This window comes from Urocitellus parryii, chromosome 2 (assembly GCF_045843805.1).
Source record: "Urocitellus parryii isolate mUroPar1 chromosome 2, mUroPar1.hap1, whole genome shotgun sequence".
NCBI lineage: Eukaryota > Metazoa > Chordata > Mammalia > Rodentia > Sciuridae > Urocitellus > Urocitellus parryii.
In genome coordinates, this window is record NC_135532.1 from 28,955,399 (window position 1) to 28,970,372 (window position 14,974).

Genomic DNA, 14,974 nt, shown 5'->3' on the forward strand with positions numbered 1-14,974 from the left:
ATTCCAAGGCAGCCACTGGAAGATAGAGAGGTCAGAGAGGCTTCGCATTAGAATGGAGCTCAGTCATGGCGATTCCTAGACCAAGACCATGTTGGCTTGGGGAAAGACTGCTCCATGTCCTTAAGCATCTGCTATGTGCCAGGGCTGTCTCACGAACAGAGAATTCAAAATTGCACAGAAGTAGCCAGAGTCTTTGCCCTCATGAAATTTACTAGACATAGGAAAATAAAACTCCTGTCGCCAAGAAACTCCTGAATGGTAAAAGAAAATGGATTTGTAAGCGAGTCATTGCACCATAGCAAAATTCCAAGTAGGTACCACCATGGTAGCAGAAAGAACAAAATGATCCAGCCTCCCAGGGGAGAGAACAGGTAGAGGTGACTTCCTAATGAAACTTGTCCAGAGTCACCTATCTAATTAGTAGCCAAGGCAAATCTCTAACATGTATCTCCCAATTTATTATCCAGTTCTTTTTGTTTATCTGCTTTGTATTATATACTCAGTGGGATACAGGAAAGGAAGGAAAAAGGAAGAAGACTAAAAGGAATTATTTATCCAGGGAATTTCCTGGGTAAAGCCAAGGAGGCGTTGACATGCTTTTAAAAATGGCACAGTTAATACTTGTGAGGTCCAGTACAGTACTTCCCAGATTGAACTTAAAATTTTCTCTGAGGTCTGAGGCTCTGTAGAGAAGATTAACATAGTGAAAGTGCAGTTATCCAGTCCAGTCAAGAGCTAAAAGTAGTTTTTCCTGAAGCACTAATTTGAGGGTAGTTTTGATTTTTTCCCCTTCTGAAAATAAAAAGGCCTTGCTTGGGGGAGAGTGATTAAGGAATGGTAGGTCCTAATGCTGTTTCCTAAAGCTATTGTACAATCCACCACGTATTACTAGTTTCAACTGAAATTAAAGCTACTCCCTTTTCTATGCTTCTGTCTAATTGTTCCCAGATAGGCCCATAGGGTCAGTGGATTTTGTTTCTTGGGCACCCTTTCTCATTTCGATCTCTACCCACTGGGTGTGCCTGGGGCTCCTGAACAACCTACACATTTCTTTTTGCTTAAGCCACAATCACCTCTTGGAAACAAACGAGCTTTCCCTAAATCCTGCAATTAGAATATAAATGCAATATTCAGATAGCCTGTAATTAGAATATAAATAACCTCTAATAGCCATGCAAATGAGGGTGTTAATGTATTATGAAACACTAAGGAAAATAGCAGGGATGATAGCTCCTTCCCCTTCTACTTTCCTTCCAGCTTGGCAATTTCATTCAGTGTTTCATTGGAAACCTGCAACCCTGCTTTCTCTAACTCAGCACAAAAGACCAGAGTCTATGCATTTAATCATGGCTTTGGCAGATGGCTTCCTTATTTCTTATTTTTCAAATAAATCTCATCCTGTCCATTACTCATGAGACTATTCAGACAGCAGATCCTTAGGTTTCAAGCAGGCTTAAAACCTACTCAGAATTATGATTGGAGGAAGGCTTCTGAGGTACTAGAGGAAGACAATATACATCAGGGTCTGCTGGTTGTGGCAGATCTAAGTCTCATAGTAAGAGAAGTGGAAATGGGAAATGAATGCTTTTTTTTTTTTTGCTGAGGGATGGAGAAACTACATTGTTTTTCTTATCCCCCTTTTCTTATTAAGAAATGCAAGGATGAGACCCACGCCTGAGTTCAGGCTGGCCCATATCCGCCTACACCAATCTTCAGAGGACCCAGGCCTAGGGTAGTCCTGGGTCCATTCCTCCCACCAGAGCTCAATGTAGGACCCAGACCCAGGGTAGGTCCCAGTCCTAACTCCCCCACCCCCTCAGGGAGCCCAGGCCTAACCCACTTCCATTTTGGGACACTGCAGACATCACCTTAGCCTTCCCTGCACAGTAGTCTCTACCTTTTGACAACAGATATGGCCTAGAAATGGCTGCATCTTGGAGCAGGCATTCCAAAGACAGTGTAAGGTCCACCCTTTCAGCACGATCTCTGAAAGATGTTGCATCCATCTTGGGACACCTCTACTTATCTCTGGATACCTCCATCATTGCCACCACCACTTTTAGCTGCAGTAGCATACATCCAGGGACACCTGCAGGGTCTGGAAGCCCAACATCAAGGTGAGGTACAAATAATCTGTAGGGATACTACAAGATTATAGGGTAGAAATTATAATATCCTAGATCCACACTACAAGAAAGGAAGACACATAGAGAACATGACAAAACAAGGGAGGAAAGTGCCCCAAACAAACCAGGATACTACAATTATAGACCCATGGACAGCAAAGTTGATGAAACGTCAGAGAAGGAGTTCAGAATGTTCATTATTAAAATGATCTGTGAATTAAAGAATTACCTAAATGAGCAAATACAGGCAAAAACTGATCACTCCAACAAAGAGAGAAGAGAGAAAATACAGATAGCAAAATATTACTTCAAGAAAGAGAGACTCAAAAAAAAAAATCAGAAATCCTTGAAATGAAGGAAACAATAAACCAAATAAAAAACTCAATAGAAAGCATGACCAACAGAATAGATCACTTGGAAGACAGAACATCAGATAATGAAGATAAAGTATACAATCTGGAAAATAAAACTGACCACACAGTGAAGATGGTAAGGAATCATGAACAGAACATCCAAGAATTATGGAATAGCATCAAAAGACCAAATCTAAGAGTTATTGGGATAGAGGGAGGCATAGAGTTTCAAACCAAAGGAATGCACTATCTCTTCAATGAGATAATATCAGAAAATTTCCCAAGCATGAAGAATGAATTGGAAAATCAAATACAAGAGGCTTACAGGAAACCAAATGTCCAAAATTACAACACATTTACACCAAGGCACATTAAAATGAAAATGCCTAGCATACAGAGTAAGCATAGAATCTTAAAGGCAACAAGAAAGAGGAATCAGATTACATATAGAGGGAGACCAATTTGTATCTCAGCAGATTTTTCAACCAAGACCCTCAAACCAGAAGATCCTGGAACACCATTAATCAAGCTCTGAAAGAAAATGGATGCCAACCAAGAATCTTATATCCAGAAAAATTAAGTTTTAGATTTGATAATAAAATGAAAACCTTCCATGATAAACAAAAGTTAAAAGAATTAACAACTACAAAACTTGCACTACAGAATATCCTTGACAAAATATCCCATGAAGAGGAAATTAAAAATAATAATGAAAATCAGAAGAGAGAGATATTACACTAAAGGAAAAACTAATCAAATGAGAAACCAAGTCAAGTTAAATACCAAAAATTAACAAAAATGGCTGAGAATACAAATCATGTCTCAATAATAACCTTGAATGTTAATCGCCTAAACTCACCAATCAAAAGACATAGACTAGCAGATTGGATAAAAAAAAAAAGACCCAACAATATGCCGCCTCCAAGAGACTCATCTCATAGGAAAGGATATCCACAGACTGAAGGTGAAAGGTTGGGAAATATACCACTCACACGTACTTCAGAAGCAAGCAAGGGTTTCCATACTCATTTAAATAAAGTAGACTTCAAGCTAAAGTTAATCAAAAGGAATAAAGAAGGACAATACATACTGCTCAAGAGAACTATACACCAACAAGTTATAACAATTATAAACATATATGCCCCAAACAATGGAGCATCTATTTGTTTATTCATCAAATAAACTCTTCTCAAGTTCAAGAGTCAAATAGACCACAGCATAATATTTCTGGGTGACTTTCACACACCTCTATCACCACTGGATATATCTTCCAAACAAAAGCTGAACAAAGAAACTATACAACTCAATAATACAATCAATAACTTAGACTTAATGGACATATAAAGAATACTTCATCCTTCAACGAGTGAATACACATTCTTCTCAGCAGCACAAGGATCCTTCTCTAAAGTAGACCATATATTGTGCCACAAAGCAATTCTTAACAAATACAAAAAAGTAGAGATACTACCCTGAATTGTATCAGATCATAATGGAATGAAACTAGAAAACAATGATAAGATAAAAAATAAAAGCTACTCCAACACCTGGAGACTAAATAATACACTAATGAATGAATAATGGGTTGCAAAAGACCTCAAGGAGGAGATTAAAAAATTCTTAGAGGTAAATGAGAACACTGATACAATATATTGAAATCTCTGGGACACTATGAAGGCAGTACTAAGAGGAAACATCATTGCATGGTGTTCATTCCTTAAAAAAAAAAAAAAAAGTCAACAAATAAATGACCTACCATTACATCTAAAAGCACTAGAAAAAAGAAGAACAAACCAACACCAAAAGTAGAAGACAGGAAATAATTAAAATCAGCTAAAATCAATGAAATCGAAACAAAAGAAACAATTGAAAAAATTAACAAAACAAAAAGTCAGTTCTTTGAAAAAATAAATAAAATTGACAAACCCTTAGCCATACTAATGAAGAGAAGGAGAGAGAAAACTCAAATCACTAACATATGTGATGAAAAAGGAAATATCACAACAGATACTATAGAAATACAGAAGATAATTAGAAAAAAATATTTTGAAAACTTGTAATCCAATACAATAGAAAATATTGAAGGCATCAAAAAATTTCTGGAGTCATATAATTCGCCCAAATTGAATCAGGATGATATTTAAACAGATCAATTTCAAACGATGAAATAGAAGATGTCATCAGAAGCCTACCCACCAAGAAAAGCCCAGGAATTGATGGATACCCAGCTGAGTTCTACAAGACCGTTAATGAAGAACTAATACCAAAACTCCTCAAATTATTTCATGAAATATAGAAAGAAGAAGTACTTCCAAACTCATTCTATGAGGCCAATATCACCCTGAGTCCCAAACCAGGCAAAGTCACATCAAAGAAAGAAAACTTCAGACCAACATCTCTAATGAACATAGATGCAAAAATTCTTAATAAAATTCTGGCAAATCGAATACAAAAACATATCAAAAAGATCATGCACCATGATCAAGTGGGATTTATCCCAGGGATGCAAGGTTGGTTCAACATAAGGAAATCAATAAACGTAATTCATCACATTAATAGACTCAAAGATAAGAATCATATGATCATCTCAATAAATGCACAAAAGGCATTCAACAAAATACAAAATACCCCTCATGTTCAAAACACTAGAAAAACTAGGGTAACAGGAACATATCTCAACATCGTAAAAGCTATCTATGCCAAGTCCCAGAACAACATCGTTCTCTATGGGGAAAAATTGAAAGCATTCCCTCCAAAAACTGGAACAAGACAGGGATGCCCTCTTTCACCACTTCTATTTAACATAGTTCTTGAAACACTGGCCAGAGCAATTACACAGATGAAATAAATTAAAGGGATATGAATAGGAAAAGAAGAACTCAAATTAGCACTATTTTCTGATGGTTAGATTCTATACCTAGAAGACCCCCAAAAATTCCACCAGCAAACTTCTAGAACTAGCAAATGAATTCAGCAAAGTAGCAGGATATAAAATCAATACCCATAAATCAATGGCATTTCTGTATATCAGTGACAAATCCTCTGAAAGGGAAACAGGAAAACTTCCCTATTTACAACAGCATCAAAAAGAAAAAAAAAATACCTGGGAATCAGCTTAATGAAAAATGTGCCTCTACAATGAAAATTACAGAATGTTAAAGAAAGAAATTAAAGAAGACATTAGTCGCAATTAATATTGTCAAAATGGCCATAGTACCAATAGCACTATACAGATTTAATGCAAGTCCAATCAAAATCTCAATGACACTCCTCATAGAAATAGAAAAAGAAGTCATGAAATTCATCTGAAAAAATAAGAGACCCAGAATAGCTAAAGCAATCCTTAGCAAGAGGAGTGAAGCAGGTGGCATTAATATACCAGACCCTAAACTATACTACAGAGCAATAGTAAGAAAAACTATGATTTTGGCACCAAAAAAGACTTGTAGACCAATGGTACATAATAGAGGACACAGAGACTGACCCACATAATTACAGTTATATTAGACAAAGGTGCCAAAAATATACATAGGAGAAAAGATGGCCTCTTAAACAAATGGTGCTGGGAAAACTGGAAATCCATATGCAACAAAATGAAATTAAACCCCTTCTCTCTCACCATGTACAAAACTCAATGTGGATCAAGGCCGTAGGAATTAAAACAAAGACACTGTGCCTAATAGGAGAAAAAGTAGGCCCGAATCTACATCATGTCAGATTAGGCCCCACTTTCCTTAATAAGATTTCTATAGCACAAGAATTAAAATCAAGAACCAATAAATGGGATGGATTGAAACTAAAAAGCTTCTTCTCAGCAAAAGAAACAATTAGTGAAGTGAATAGAGAGCCTACAGCTTGGGGGCAAATTTTTACCACCTGCACATCAGAGAGAGCACTAATCTCTAGGGTATATAAAGAACTCAAAAAACTAAATACCAAAAAACCAAATAGCCCAATCAATAAATGGGCCAAAAAACTGAACAGACACCTCTGAGAAGATAACATATAATCAATCAACAAATATATGAAAAAACGTTCAACATCTCTAGCAATTAGAGAAATTCAAATCAAAACTACTCTAAGATTTTATCTCACTCCAGTCAGAATGGCAGCTATTAAGAAGATAAACAATAATAAGTGTTGGCAAGGATGTGGGGGAAAAGGGCACACTCATACATTGTTGGTGGGAATGCAAATTGGTGCAACTAATTTGGAAAGCAATATGGAGGTTCCTTGGAAAATTGGGAATGGAACCATCATTTGACCCACCTATCCCTCTCCTTGGTCTATAACCAAAGGACTTAAAAATAGCATACTACAGGGACACAGCCACATCAATGTTTATAGCAGCACAATTCACAATAGCTAAACTGTGGAGTCAACCTAGATGCCCTTCAGTAGATGAATTGATAAAGAAAATGTGGTATATATACACAATGGCATACTATTTAGCATTAAAAGAGAATAAAATCATAGCATTTGCAGGTAAATGGATGGAGTTGGAGAATATAATGCTAAGTGAAGTTAGCCAATCTCAAAAAACCAAATGCCAAATCTTTTCTCTGATATAAGGAGGCTGATTCATAATGGGGTTCAGGGGAAGCATGGTTGGATTAGATGAACTCTAGATAGAGCAAAGGGGAAGTAGGGAAAGGGAAGGGACATGGGGGTAGGAAAGACAGTGGAATAAGATGTATATCATTACCCTAAGTGCCTGTATGAATACATAAATGGTATGACTGTACTTTGTGTACAACCAGAGACATGAAAAATGTGCTCTAAATGTGTAATGTGAATTGTAATACATTCTGATGTCATACATTAAAAATTAGAATAAAAAAATTAAAAATTATATATATATATATATATATATATATATAATACATTTTCTTAAAAGGACAACAGAATTTTGAAATGTTTAAAACATTTGTAAAATTTCTAATAAAGAACTGGTATTTAAGAATAAAAGGAAATGTAAGGATGTCCCAAACTCAATATTGAGTATGTACTGTATTTTTAAACCCATTCTCGATGCTTGTTTTCTGTTATTGAATTTTCAGAAAAAGCCTTGAGATACTGATTATTATTCCCTCTTATAGAAATAAGGAAATAAAACTTCAGAAAATTGAGTTCCTCAATCTTGTAATTTTTGGTAACAAAAACCTGCTGTGTCAGAAACAAGCTATTGGAACAGAAATGAACAGGATTGTGAATTTTTTATCATGTTCATATGCAAAGGATAAAAGAAATATTGACTCTAAGAGTTAATTTTGAGATACAGCTATTACATAACAAGGATAGATATGGCCATCACCTACCAATGATTGTGCCTATGCTAGGCTCTAGGCTCTTTGAAAACTATAATTTGTCTTTTTCATCTTTGCCCCTTCTTTTCTGTCCTTTCTTGTCATCCTTCTGAAAAAGTTCAGCTCAATACCCAGTAGAGTGCACCCTCTTGTGAATACTCTTGGGGGAGAAGAATGACAGAATGAATGAATGTTGGTGGAACAGTCTTTTATTTTTATTTTTACTTTTTAGTAGTTACAGAGAGAAGAATAACTAATCTAGAGGGTGAGAATTAGAGACTGTGAATAAAATTAGAGCTCAAAAAAGCAACAGCTGGATTTAGCAAATATGAAAGGCAGAAACTATGATTAATAATGTAGAGACGGCTGCTTAGAGCCCAGTTGAACAAGTTAATAGAGAAGTTCACCGATAGGTAGTGGAGCCGGAGAGGAGAATGCGGGGCAAGTTACCCAAAAGAACCACACACTGGTGCTCTGCAGGCAGCCTGAGGAACTGGTTTTTATTCACCAGCCTTTCAAACAACTCTGTGAGGTGACAGCACAGAACCCCTTTCAACAGTGAATCAACTGAAGCTCAGAGACCTTAAATAACCTGCCCTGAGTCACACAGCCAATTAGTGGCCCAGGTGAGATTTAGTAACATCTGGCAACTCCAGTATCCCAGGGACCAGATGGCAGGGGAGGGAAGGCTGTAGGGTCCCTGGATACTGCAGGGGAACCCTGGGAACAAACAAATAAAGCTCCTTCCTTGTTTCAGAATAAATAAAGCTGAGATCAAGGAAGGCCAGGTTTGGACTGAAGCAAGACCTCACATACAAGGACAAAGCTAACAGAGAATAAATATTGGTATTAAGCATCTGCTCTGTGCTGAGGACTGGGAAGAGATGGATCTGTTTCCATCTGGCTGAAGAGGGGAGGCTCTAAAAGTTCTCACTATGTGTCCACATAGAACAAGTACTGCTGTACCTTGAGATTCTTTTAAATGCCAGGAAAATGAGTAGAGCTCTTCAAATGGCATGCACGCACCAGATACACACGACTCTTTCAGACACACAACACATACACACACAGATGGCAGTCCAGAGAGCTTGAAAGAATGCTGAGTATTTGCCTATTTTGTTAACAAATCTCCATAAGAGAAGTTTCACTGCAAAAGGACGACCTTCAGGCCTCTTTCTTGATTCTATTTGACCATGTCCTGGCCACAGCTGACTGGACAGGGGTGGACAACTCATAATGTGGCCCAGAATAAAGACAGGGCTGAGACCTTCTCTTGGGAATGTGAATGGAGAAATATATGCTGAAAATCCTCCTTCATGAGGTACAGAAAGGAAAAAATTTCTCAAGAAATTTCTTTCAAGAATTCTCCTGGTGTACACCCAGTGGATACGGCAGCTTTGCCCCTGATTCTACAGTTCAGCCACCTCTACCTGGGGCTGGGGTGGCCAGTGTATCTTGCACGTAGTTTAAGGGGTTGGTGAGCAGTTCACACTGTAGTTTGTCCCAACAACTTTCCTAATTCAAGCTGCCCTTTTGCATCCATGAACTCTCCAAACCCTCTCACCTTCCCCCAATAAATTCTAGTCTTCCTCTTAAGAGATGTTGCATGTGGACGTGGGACAAGGCTCCAAAGACCAGTTTGCTCACTGCTTAGGGCTGAAGGGAGAATGAATGTGCTCCTTCTCCTTAAAGATTTCGGGATTCATAATACCGGTTAGCTTAAGTTTTGAGGCTTTAGCTAAATTTTTGAGAAAACAGGGAAATTCTCAATCAGCGACTTTGGCCCAAAGATAGGAACTGAGTCAGCAGGTGGAGAAGCTAGAACACTGAGGGCCCACCAAGTGCAAGACCTGGTTGTAAAGAAGCACTGAAGAAGGCCAAAAGGATGAGTACTGGATTCAATTCTAGTCTGGCCATTTCCTAGGGTGTAACTTGGAATGAGATTAGGCCCTTTCTAACCTCAATTTCTTCATCTGTAAAATGGGGGAAATGAGTTGGGTGCCGGGTACACTCCTGCCATCCCAGCAGCTCAGGAGGCTGAGACAGGAGAATCACCAGTTCAAAGGCAGCCTCAGCAACAGCGAGGCACTAAGCAACTCAGTGGGACCCTGTCTCTACATAAAAAAAAAAAAAAATACAAAATCAGGCTGGGATGTGGCTCAGTGGTCAAGTGCCCCTGAGTTCAATGCCTGGGACCAAAAATAAAATAAAATGGGGAAAATGATATATGTGTTGTCATTGGGTTGTTGTTGGAATTAATTCAGATAATTTTTGCACAGCCTTAAGTACCATGCCTAGTGCATAGTAAGTGTTCAATAAATGACAATTAGTACGAGTGAGCAAAAACTATGTACTGGAAGGAAGAGCTCTGGGGAGTCCCATTGCATAGGCAGTGATGTGAAAGTGCCCCACATGTGGGTGCAACGTAACCCTGCTCAAATGACTCTGAGAAGACTATTAGAGAAGAGACAGAGACAGATGATGAGGGAGGGAAAGGCATCATTGAGCCATGAAAGAATGAAAGAGATCAATTCCTAGAGTTGACAGCTAACAGCTTCCAGTTACAGCTGTCCTTTTATTTCAAGCTTATAATTGACAAAACAAAACAAAAACGCATTAGCAACCACTTGTGGCAGCTTGAGTGAGTGTTCTAAAAAAAGGGTAACTAAAACAATGAATGTGCCTCCTGGAATGTTCCATTCCTCCCAGGAAATCTCCCTGGACAGTCTGGAGAATAGCCATTGTCTCCATTTAGATCTAATAGAAACAAGAACTCAGGAGACCTCCCCATCTGATGCCTGAACTGTTCTTGAGGTCAAACTGAAAAAAAAAAAAAAATCTTCCAAGGAAATAAGAAAAGGAAGGAACAGTTATTTCCTAACCAAAAGGTCACTGAAGACATCTGTGGTACCTGTTACACTGCCTGAGTAATAGAACGAACGCCAAGTTACTTCAGAGGGTGGACATTGTTCATTGTTCTCTATGCCATTCGCAGCAGCTCCAATATGGACTTTTCTAAGAATAATGACACTCAACTGTCCAGGAGGCTCCACTATAACAATGTAGATAGGATAGATTTCCATTTACATAGTTAGAGAATAAATACTGCAAATAAGAAATAGCAAACAAACACATGGAAATTTTCTTTCTGGACATAAGTTGGCATGGCTTTATGACAAATACCTTGCTAGCAGTTCGTTGTGGTAGATTGCTTACAAAGATGGATGCGTCTGTCCTTTGCAATGTGACCTTGCCATTCCACCCATTAGCAGGTGGAGGCTACCTCCTTTCGACTTGACTCTTTGGGGTTACGGTGACTACATTGACTAACAGACTGGGGCAGAAGTGAATCTGGGAGATCTTCAAGCATCTGCCTTAAGATGCTTCCCTTTCTGTCATCTTGCAATTCTGAGACTTCCATGTTTGGAAGCCTTCCTTAGCCTCTTTGAGGATTTGAGACCACAGGAAGAGAAAGGCCTAGCTAACAGCCAGCATCAGTTGTCATGTGATTTGAGTCATTGTTGGACAATCCACGTGTAACCAGGTCATCAGATCACTATATCTGCAGTTGACCCCAGGCAAGAGCAGCATCAGAAGAATCACCCAAATGAACTTAGCCCACGTTGCCAACCCACAGAATTGTTAGCAGTGGAATAGTGTGTTTAAGTCACAAAATTGTGGGCATTTTGTTATATGGAAATGGATAATTGATATAAGGATTTCAACTTTCCTCATTGTGAGCAGGTTCTCTTTAAACTGTGTAGTGGGAAGAGGACAGAGGCTATTAATATAACTCATCAGTTATAGCACTGGAGAAACTGCAGTGTCATGGGGTTATCTGTTTAGAAACTTGGTATCATGGAAAACATTTTATTGTTTAGCAACATGAAGTGTACAGTTGGCCTCTGTTCTGTGTCCTAAGACTAGAAGCAAACGGCATTTCACTTGCCCTGGGGACTAGGTTTGAAGTGTACAAAAGTTTGCTCATGGGGATGCCCACCAGGGTTGCAGGACAGTGAACTTCCTCTTAAGCCCAGTATTGCACAGGATGGACCTTATTTGCATGTACCAGCAGCAGCATTGCAGAGGGGGGTTTCCCTTTTCTTTCCCTTCTGCCAACTCTTGCAGTTAATTGAGAATTCTGTGACTTTTCCAGCTGGAGGATATTACACAGAAACACACATCTGAGTAATAATGGACACCAGCTGTTGTCAGAGAGACAGTAATGATTTTTAAAATGAATAAAAAGCTTATCAAAGCAAATGTAAAATTGGTTAATCCAGGGAAGTCCAAGCACAAGAATAAAACCTCATATGATGACTCTGTACACACAAAGAGACCACGTCCCAAGTGTACACTCGACTGCCTGCTCTGTCCTGTTCTTTGTTACTGAATAACTACAGCAGAATACAGCTGCTCCTTACCCAGCTCATTTTCTTCAGAGGCTGAGAAGAATGTGCTCCATGCTACCCATACACAATAGAAAAATGTGACATAGTGAAATAAATATCCTGTTGCTCTTTTGTTTTCTTTTTCCATCTTTCTCTCAGTCATCCTCCTATAGGGAAAAAAGTTCTGCCCCTGGGTACAGTAGCTATGTGGAGAAAAGTTCTTTAAACACTCATGGATTTAGGAGAAAGGAATCTAAGGATCCCCCAAAATTCTGCAAACGCCCACACTGCTTGGCTATGGGCTGCTTAGCTTCTGAGGACCTCAGCCATGGGAAAAATCAGGTACTGTCCCTCTGGGGACTGTTTTTGGTTAGTTTGTGTTGCCACACAAAGGTTTCTGCTTTTGCAATAGGGATGAAACACAGATATGAAAGCCATCATTTTTCAGCTTTGAAATTGCACGAGTTCCATTTTTGTTTTTAAGCGACCTTTAGATCAAGTGTCCAAAATTCTAGTTAGCCTGTGGGAGGGAGTGTTAAGAGGTTATATTCTCCCTGAATTCAAAACAATGAAATGTTATATTCAAAATGACTTTAACAACTAAAGAGTGTCATAAAATATAACATCTCATTTATTTATTAACTTTTAAATAAGACTTTGAAAGATTAATATTTCATGAACAAATAAATTCAGTTGTAAGGAATGATATTAAAGAAAATGCTTCATACATGGAGGATTTTCATTTTGTATTTCATAATTGTAGAGAAATGTGTGGCTCACCTAAAGTAGAAAATGAAAATTTTAGAGTAAAATGTCTCTCTAAGGAAGTTTTGTACCAGTTCCAAGACATTAATTAAAAATATATCTGCATTTCACAGATGTTGGACCAGGCCCTTCTTAACTTTGATGTTTACAGTTGCAAAAGGGATCTTGTTTATATCTCCTCAGAAGGATTTGATCTCCTTGGGAAAAGGTGAAATCAACAGAAATTCAAAATATGTTTTTCTTTTTATCCATGTCTCACAGGACTCAAAGAATTTTACCTCAAAAAATATTTACCTCGGTTATTCTAGCAATCTTTGTAATTTGCTTTAGTGTATAAACAATATATCCAACATTTATGTTTTAAGAAATAGCTCCCAGGGCAGGGGTTGTGGCTTAATGGTAGAGCACTTGCCTAGCATGTGTTTGATTCTCAGCACCACATATAAATAAATAAAATAAAGGTCCACTGACAACAACAACAACAAAATTAAACAAAATAGAAAAAAAAAAAAAAAAGCTCCCATGGTGTGCTTTTGCCAATTAGTGCAAAATTGTCATGCTCTAGATTAGATTCTAGTAGCTCAGGTCAACAGAGGTCATTCAGAAAGCCCCTCTCATGTCTGCCTCCTCCCTATCCCAAATAAATCATTTGACCTACATTACACAGTTTGGCTCCATGGATTTGTGAAACTATTCAAATGCTTATATATATATATATATATATATATATATATATATATATATATATTCTTTTTCATTATTAGTTGTTCAAAACATTACAAAGCTCTTGACATACCATATTTCATACATTTGATTCAATCGGATTATGAACTCCCATTTTTACCCCGTATACATATTGCAGAATCACATCAGTTACACATCCACGTTTTTACATATTGCGATACTATGTATGTTGTATTCTGCTGCCTTTCCTATCCTCTGCTATCCCCCCTTAAGTATATATTTTTAACATTAAAATATTTAATTAGCATAATATTTGTACATATTTGTAGAATATAGGATAATTTGATACGATGTAAAATGATCAAATCAGGGCAACTAGAATTCTCATTTCCTCAAACATTTATATTTTAACATATTGGCAGCCTTCAGGCTCTTCTTTTCTAGCCATTTAGAAATATATCATAAATTGATGTAGGCTAGAGACACTCCTCCTAGGCTATGGAACAACAGGAACAATAGAACCAGTTCCTCCTGACTATATTTTGGTAGCCATTACCTATCTTTTCTCTATTCCCACTCTCCTCCACCATTCCTAAACTGTGTTTTTATACTAATAATGGCGATGGCATTAGTAGGACATTATCCTGAAGGTCCTTGTGCATCAAGCCTGACACCTAGGCTGTTGAGTCCCCATCTCATGTGATTATGCATCCAAGAAGCTGTAAGTGGGAAAGAGCTAGCAAAGGGCTGAGTTCCACAGAGTTCAGCCTCAGAATAGGATCCAAACCCTTTTTTTTTCTGATGTGTGGAAAGTAAACTGATATTTCTCTTCATTATTTCTATTCTTAGTTATTTCCATTTTATTGTATATTTAATGGGGTTACTCAGTGAATGTATTTATTTTTTAAATACAGCCTCCTGGGGTGATGAGACGTGCACTGCTCTAGGATACAGGAGACTTACGATCTGGTTTTGTCTACTGTGCATTCTTGCAGAAATAAAATAAAAACAGCTGCTACTTATTAAAGGCTTACTCTGCTAAGGATTTACAGAGTAGTTTATGAGTTTTATTTTAATATTTTCTTATTAAGGAAGTAGGAGCCTAATCCAATATAATGGAGGTTTGGGCCTACTTTTTCTTCTATTATATGCAGGGTCTCTGGTTTAATTCCTAGATTCTTGGTCCACTTTGTGTTGATTTTTTGTGCATGGTGAGAGGTAGGTGTTTAATTTCATTTTGTTGCATATGGATTTCCAGTTTTTCCAACACCACTTGTTAAAGAGGCTATCTTTTCTCCAATGTATGTTTTTGGCACCTTTGTCTAATAAGATAACTGTGATTATGTGGG